Source organism: Serinus canaria, chromosome 2 (genome assembly GCF_022539315.1).
Source record: "Serinus canaria isolate serCan28SL12 chromosome 2, serCan2020, whole genome shotgun sequence".
NCBI classification, from domain to species: domain Eukaryota; kingdom Metazoa; phylum Chordata; class Aves; order Passeriformes; family Fringillidae; genus Serinus; species Serinus canaria.
The window spans coordinates 105,563,194-105,571,716 of record NC_066315.1 but is presented as its reverse complement, the minus strand read 5'-3'; the positions used below and the strand labels follow the sequence as shown (position 1 = coordinate 105,571,716).

The following is an 8,523-nucleotide window of genomic DNA, read 5'->3' as shown; positions in this document are numbered from 1 at the left end:
ATGGCTGGGGCAGAACATGACAAAACACGAGGTGACAAACTGGGTCCAAGGCCAATCTCAGCAATCTCGAGCTGGGTTCAAGGCCAATCTCAGTTAATGCCTCAAAAAAAATGCAGAAGACAGTGCTCAGAGCAGCCTAAAAGCACTCATGTATCTCAGGAGAGGACCACTCCAGTTAAATGTTGCTCTTAGGGCCAAGGCTGAAGTAAGGAGTGGAGGTCCAGGGGAGATCAAGCCACAGCAGTTGAGTCCTATTGGGTGCCCACAAGGCCCTCATACAAACAGAGCAAGATGTAATTGCTCTTGATTTAGCTTTCTCAGCAACAGGTGCTGCACGAGTTCTTTTTGTTAGAGCCCAAATAAGATTTTTTTCATGAAAGACTAAGGTGTTGTTCACTAATGAAACTAAAAAGGCATGTCTCCAAGGTCCAGACAAATTCCTCTTAAAAAGCACGGCACTGTATTTATCCAACTTTTGATTTTTGTCTTCGGTGCACATCTGAATTTTGGTTTGTTTTATGGTTTTATCAGTCCAAGGGAGAAGCGAAACCTGCATCTGACAGTGGTATCAGATTTTCCCTCTAACCATCAGCCTTACTGATGCCTTTCATCAGCATGGATCCCAGCCATGGCTTGCAGGACCTGCACTGACCACGGGCTCAGAGCAGGGGCAGGAAGAACCTCATGCCATCAGCATGAAAGCATCACTTAGGTCAGTAATGCAGCTACTTGTGCAACCCCCACAAGGACTCACTGTCCACAAGAGTCTTCTTTGTCTAAACCCTTCCCCTGGCAATTCCAAGTGTTTCCACAGCCTGGATGAAAGGTAAGGGGTACAATGCACAGAGATCTTGTGAGACCCCACCTGGAGATCAGTATCCACCTCTGGGGTCCCTGACACAAGAGGGATATTGACCTGTTGAAGCAAGTCCAGAGGAGGGATACAAAGATGATCAGAGGATTGGAATACCTTTCCTATGAAGACAGGCTGAGTGAGTTGGGGTTGTTCAGCCTGGAGAAGGTTGTTCAGCTCCAGAGGGACCTTGAAACAGCCTTCCAGTACCCAAAGGGGGCTACAAGAGAGCTGGAGAGGGACTTTTTATAAGTGGTGATAGGACAAGAAGCAATGGCTTTAAACTGAAAGAGGGCAGGTTTAGATTAGATATTAGGAATAAATTCAAGGGTGGTGAGGCACTGACACGGGTTGTCTGGAGAAGTTGTGAATGCCCCATTCCCATCCCTGGAAGTGTTCAAGGCCAGGTTGGATGGGGCTTTGAGCAACCCAGTCTAGTGGAAGGGGTCCCTGCCCATGTACAGCTGATCTTAAACATCCCTTCCAATCCAAACCATAGCATCAATGCCATGATTCTGTGCCTTTCTCAGCTGGAAATAATATATACATCAGAAGAATAAAGAATAAAGAATAACTCCTCACCTAAACAAAGTCCATTTTGCTCTCCCACCAGCTTCTTTCTAACTACTCTCCTACTAACAGTAGCTCAGGAAAGTGAGGGAAATAAGACCAACTAGATTCACAATTTATTTCCCAGTACCTCTGACAAAAGTAAGCCAGAGGTACTACTGAAATGTCTGCCCATGCCTCTAAAACCAAGTTTGCACCTAGAAGCACAGTCCTGTTAGAGTGTTTACTCTGACACTTCTAACATGTCAACTCAGCCCAAATGGAGGCAGTATCAGGTGTTCCACTGCCCCTCAGAGCACCTAAGCCTGTCCTCCACATCTTGTATCAACTAACCTCAATTTACCTTTCCTTGGCTTTGCACAGGGCACTGCTGCAGAATTCATAAGACCTCAGTCAGCTGATAAATAAATCTCTGTTGATGCCAGCACTCATCTCTTGTGGCCTGTACCAAAGAGCTGAGGCAGAGACCAGGCTGGTACTAGAAGAAAGCAAAAGATGTAAGCAAGGAAGAGGAAGAACAGAAAAAAATATAACACGTCATAGATATAAGTTTATGTGTATTATCTACATTTGGAAATAGCTAAATTTCAAAAATATCTTTTTGATAAGCTAACTGGAATGAAATTTTATCTCTGTATTGCTGACACAGTCAAAAAGTATTGTAAACTTTAAGGAGGATTTGCTCTAAAAGCTGACATTTGCACGTGCTCAATGCTACTGACTTTACAAGTTGTATTTTAAAAGAATGACAAAAACTTTGCAGGTGAAAGACTGCTACGAGCTGCACTTAAAGAAAACAGGTGGGTGTAGTGGCTCTTGTGTTTTGTGTTCTGACATGCTTTGGAGATACACAAATGCTGACTTCTAGCACTAATTACTAGCCCAACTTACTGGCCAAAATCTTATAACAAATGCAAAAAACAGCTCTTCAAAGTAGTTTGTATTGAATATTAGAGTTCTCATCTCATATTTGAGAGGCATTACTTTTTGCATTGCTGAATACATGTTTAATTTGTATAAGTAGAAGAGTATAAATTATCATATAGTATAACAAAACATATAATGGTGATTAAGTGGTAGTTCAGCCTAGAAGAACATTCAGAAGGCTGTTCAGTAAAATATTCTAATATACTATATGAATATACACACAAAAAAAAAAAGAAGATAAAATGGACACCAAATGCCTCTCACATTTCTCTAGTTTTCATTCTTCCATTTATTTCCTAGCCCTATACTTACTGACCATGTGATGAAAATAAATTGTTTACATTTTAAAGTTACACCTGGTTATTTTGTAAGGAAGTTAATTACCTGGAAGGTAATTCCAGAGCCATGCAAGTAAATAGTCCTTAATAGTATTGAAAGTGTGTATTGAAAGAAGATCACCACCAAGCTGTCTCAGCTCTCATCACACATATTACAGGCAGCCATCCAGGCCAGCTATTTTCCTGGCTCATGCAGAAAAACAAACACAGCCTTAGACAGTGTGTAAGAAATATGCCATTTATCACAGTGTCCAGCTGAGGGCTTGTAACAGAAACAGAATTGGATTTTCCCCCTCAAGGAGTAAGAACAAATACTTCTCTTTCTATGATCTCTCAAAACTACATCTGAAGAAGGCTGGTTTCTTGCAGAATAGTTGGACATCCACAGAAATGCTTTACACACCTGAATTCTCTACTGCTGCATCTGAGCAAATAAAGCGAGCAATGCTCTTCTGCAGAGAACGCATGCATCCATGTTTTGAAAGTAGTTCCTATTTGCTTCTGATGGCCAAAAACCTTTAGTGAAAGGAAGTAATCCTGGTATGTGCCTGGCAACAAAAATCACAACTTCATTGGATGTTTCATATAGCAAAACTCAGGTTCTGAATGCAAATTGTTCAAAATAAATAGAACAGAGAAGATAGCAACTTTAGAATACTATTGACCCTAAGGGTAATATACAACTTTATTGTATTTTTAACTTTTATATCACCTGTGAACACAAATATAAGAGGTACTGCAATTGAAAACAACATTTTCAGCAATCAGAATTAAGATAATGTGGATAGATTACTTGAGAAAGTCAGACAGAGGCAATAGCCTTGAACTGACCAATTCAAACAGCTGGGAAAAGTACACAAACCTTGGTCATGCACATTTGTGTGCAGGAGGGCATTTCACAGAAGGCTTATTTAGATTCTCCAACTAGTTTAATCTCCTGGAAAAGACCAAATCTAATTTCAAACAGTGGCTATTTACATACCTCATCTATCTTCTCCTGGGCCTTGGTTTTTTTCTTCCTTCTAAAAAGAACCTGATCTCAATGTTGCAAACTTTTTGTGACATAGTATTTTCAGAAAAGCCATTCGAAATTTTACATGACAGAGAGGGTAAAGAAAGAAGAATTGATCTACAAAAGCCAAAAGGTTGCTTCATACAGGAAGTTATGGACACAAGTTCCCTGGCAGGGCCCACGGATAATCATTAATAAAGAGTATGGGGCCCAGCAAATGGCAAACACACAGACAATTACAGCAAGGGACTTTGCTATTTTCTTGTCCTGTTGCAGTTTTGATCTGGTCTTTGCACAGAAAGAAACAGTAAAGTCAGTTTCTGGTGTTACAGAATTGTCTCTGGATGGAGATGAGCAGTCAGTTCCCAAAGACTCTTTTTGGTCTAATGGAAGAAGAAACACTGTCCTCTGCTTCTGATGAAGGAGATGATGCCCCTGGCCTTGGCAAGCCACAAAACCTCCAGGACAGGCTGCTGCTCCTGGGAGGCTCACAGTCCTGCACGCTGCCACGCCGTTGGCGCCGCTGGATGTTGTGGAAGATGTGCACATTGAAGTTGGTCACCAAGAGCAGGGGCACAAAGAACTCCAGGGTGGATGCACACAGGAGGAAGTACCAGTTGTCAGAGAACTCAGCGTAGCACTGATCCACTGCTACCACGCTGTGTCCGGCCACGTGCTCCCAAAGCAGGATGGCTGGGCAGTACAGGAGGAAAGCAAGCAGCCAGATGGCCACCATCTTGATGGCAGGGTTGGATATTATTCCCTGCTGGGCTCTGTAAGATACCTAAGGAAAAAAAAAAACATTAAAAGTTCAGACTTGTAGAGACCCATTTTGGGACTAAGAAAAGCAGCCAGAGACGAACTCGAGGTGGGCTTGGTAATACAGAAATGTGGCAGTGCTGATCAGCTGAAGCTCACCCAAACTTTCACCCATTAATTTCATTGATGCTGACAGAACATAGCATTGTCTCTCTACAAGTTAATGTCACTGTAATATTAGGGTCCAGACACTGTTAATGTCAGGTCCAGGTCCATGGGATAAAACACGATCATCCAAATTATATCCTAGTAATTTGGTATGCCTTGTTTGACATACCTATGGTCTGAAGTGCCAGAGGAATTAGCACTTTATAGCTGTTGGGAGCATGACTCCCACTCACTGGAAACTGCTCTGCTTTTTACAGCATTTTACAAACAAACATCGGCATGCATCATGGTGCTCAACAGAAATGGTGGCACATAGATTTAACCTATAAGAAAATTACTTGCTAGACAATTCCTAAGCATGAAGGAATAGATACCACAGCTGCACCACAGCCCTTAGCTGATGAAACTAAAAAAATCACCCATTTTCTTCCTTCTGCATCCACTCCAGGGCCAGTATATATTTTCCACTTTATGTTGCAGAACATTTAGATACAATGTGGATTACATCCTGCCTCATCCCTTTCACAGAACAAATGTGTAATTCTGCAAGCTTAGACATGCAGTTGATAACAAAATATAACCATCCAAGGAAAAAAATCATGGGGGCTCTAAACAGGTTACTTACAGCTCTAGTAACTGACAGGAAACGGTCATAGCTGATAAGAACAATGTTAAACACTGAAACTGTGCACAGGAGATAGTCCATGACCAGCCAGAGCTTGCAGATGCCTCTTCCCAAGTGCCATTTCCCTGTCAGGCTGTAAGGGATGTAGAGGGGCATGCAGAACACACCTGCAGACAGCAACCACAAAAACACCATGAGGTTCGTAGGGATTGCAAACTCCTGGAAGCAGAGAGACACACTGCTTTGGCATTTGGTTAAAAAAAAAGAATCAACAAATCTATTAAGGTGAATATGCAATTTATATACATAAATTCCTAAATTCCCATGAAATCTGATAGTGACTTTCCATGTCGTAGATTTTAGTGTGATTTATGCATGCTGATTGTTGAGAATAAGCTGAAAGCAATTCAGCAAATAAGGATTTACTGGAGAAGAAAATCCAAGTCTCCCAACCTAGACTCTAAAGATATAAAATTAGTTTCGCAGCATAAATGCGCTGTGGTTCATTCTGACAGGTAACCTCATCATTTTATTTCCTCTATTCTTTCATCTGTATTAGAATTTTCCCTCAAACACATCTGCAGATGTTGCCAATGGCAGTTATTCCTGTAAAGTTGGTCAGCATTTGTAAACTGAAGACAATATATTGGGCAGTGTGCGTGGTGTTCTACCAGAGACAGAGCAGACACAGCAGAAGTATGAAACTCTCATTTTTAAGGAGTGTTTAATCTCATGTTTCTTCTCTACCTGAGAATAACTCCAGAACTATTTTGGTTTGTTAAATTTGTGTTTTGCCAAAAGACTTTCCACTGAAGTTCTTCATTAAGAAAACCATGTTTGTGTTTTATTTTTAAGCCAGCAACTTCTTGATTTTAACAGTAACATTCTTTGAAAAGTGTGGTGCAATAGCTGATTCCGCCTTCCTGAAAATGCTGATCTACCAGAGGCAAATAGAAAATTATATGTTGCATCAAGATCCATTTAAAACTCTCCAGATTATTCCTTTCTTGACAAGTCCATCAAGATCTTATAGGTTACTAAACATATCCGGGGAGATGTAGTCCACAGACAATAAAACTCTGGGCAATGAGCTGCCAGACTGTTATCAACAGGGAAATGCTCACAGCACTTTCCATACTGATGGCTTATTTTAACATAATTCCTAAATACAAGCAGCATCACTTTGGTACTAAATACTCATTTTTCATGGTTGCTGATAACAGCTAATGTTTTCATGAACTTCAATGGGATCAATGTTTGGCACCCTGTCAAAAAATGACTGCTTTTAGCTATACATATAAATAGAGAGGCAAACCCCAGGTTTTAAGCATTGATATTTGAAGCTCTTCTTACTTTTACTAATTGGTGGATGCAAAAGACTTGAGTCACATCCCCAAAAATATTCCAGACTTTAAATAAGTTAAAAAAAAAAAAACCAACCCCACAGCAATTTCAGAAAATAAAGCATTTCCTGACCAATATCAGAGACAAAATCTTAGATTTACAGTCTGTGTAGGCCAATCCAATATTGATGGCAATCACTTCCTCTTGGCTGATTTATGAATGCATGAGGCACCAGCCACAAAGAACATGTGCTGAAGGTAGATATTTAACTCTCTTGACTAAACTGTGAGATATGAGGAGAAACAGACTTTTGCAGAAGACCTGAGCAATGAAATAGCAGCTCCAGCAAATTGTCTGCCTTAGCAGGAAAGCAAAAGCTTCAACATATGCATCGTTTTCTGCTCCATGGGGCAAGTCCCAGAATAAGGCAACACATGGTATAAATGGTATAAATGAAGGAAAACCTTAAAGGCTAAACTAATTCATTTCCCAACACAGCAAAGGAACAGCATTTTGGGGCGATGGTATTGTCAGAAGTGCAGTAGGTCTGTGGCCATGATTTCCTTTCTCACAGTTCAGTGCATACTGGTCTCTGTGACCATCCTGAAGAGAAAGCCTTTGTGTGCAGAAGTACCTCCTTGCCAGCCTCAAGTCAAAACATTTGCTGGAACATCTGCCACAGGACTATGGTTCTGTCAGGATTTCTGTGCTGCGTGGGCTGTGTCCCTGGCTTCATCCATGGAAGAGTGCTGCAAAAGGCATTCCCTCCACCATCACCTCATTTGTCATCACCAGCCTGGATCCTTGGAAACTCCAGCAACAAACTCTCGTGGAGCTCTGCAGTGGTGCTATGGGAAGAGAGGATCAATTAGGAATATAAATGAGGGATGCCAGCAGGGTGTCCCACTGGTATCAAACAACCCATTGGATCAATAGCCTCTGTGAAGCTGAAGCCAGTAAAAAGTCCTGGTGATAAAGTGTCTCGCTGTAGTGTAATACATTCATAAACCATTAGTACTATGTGGAGAAGTAATTCATTTACCTGGATGTATCACACATAGCTGCCAAATATAAGCTGTTCTGAAGTGTGTGATGAGCACCTTATATTTGGAGAGGCAAGGGTAAATCATAAACTGCAGCAAACAACCTCTTCATGAAGTATTCACATATAATAGTCACTCCTTTTTTGAAGCAACATTAAAAGTATTTGTACGAAAAATAATGCATTTCTCATTGTAACATACTTTGAGACATATTGGGCTATTAAAATACTTCATGCAGCTTCCACCATTCCCCATCCTTCCCCCAGACACAGCTAGGAAATAGTTCTCTCAGAAGAAAAAACACAGAAAATAGACACCAGTGCTTCTCTTAAGAGTCCCACAACACAATTAGCACATGGCTCCACAGCTCTCACTTACCCACTGCAAAGTCAGAAAAAGCAAGATTCAGAAAGAAATAGTTACTCCGATGCCTGAGGTTTCTGTCCATAATGAAAGCAAGGATCACCAGCATGTTTCCAAGGATGGTCACCAGACACAGCAACACCATGAGGAAAGCCAGCAGCACCAACACACCCAGGGAGAACTTGGAGCTCAGCAGCTGGCTGGAACAAGTCTCGTTACACATCTCAGCCGCGTGCGGAATTTCAGCAGTGCTGTTGTTCATGGTGGGTATCCAGCTCAGGTCAATCTGGGAAGGAAGCTGTAACTGGCAAAGTTATCCAAAAAGTTGAGACAAGTCTATTAACAGGCTGGGTTGAATATTGAAACATAAAAAGAAAAGATTCACAATAAAAAAAATGGAACTCAAGAATTCAAGACCTGGGCTCTCTGACATTTCTTGATCTGAATGCACCTATTGGCCTGAAAAAACACACCTCGCAATCAGTTTCTTTACTGGACATGGAACAACTCTTCTCACAGTC

General features: G+C 41.2%; 1 pseudogene; it reads right to left on the bottom strand.

Moving 5' to 3' along the window:
- Nucleotides 1-3,710: 3,710 nt before the first annotated feature.
- LOC103816029 (histamine H3 receptor-like) lies at nucleotides 3,711-8,264 on the bottom strand (annotated as a pseudogene).
- Between the last annotated feature and the right edge of the window lie 259 nt (nucleotides 8,265-8,523).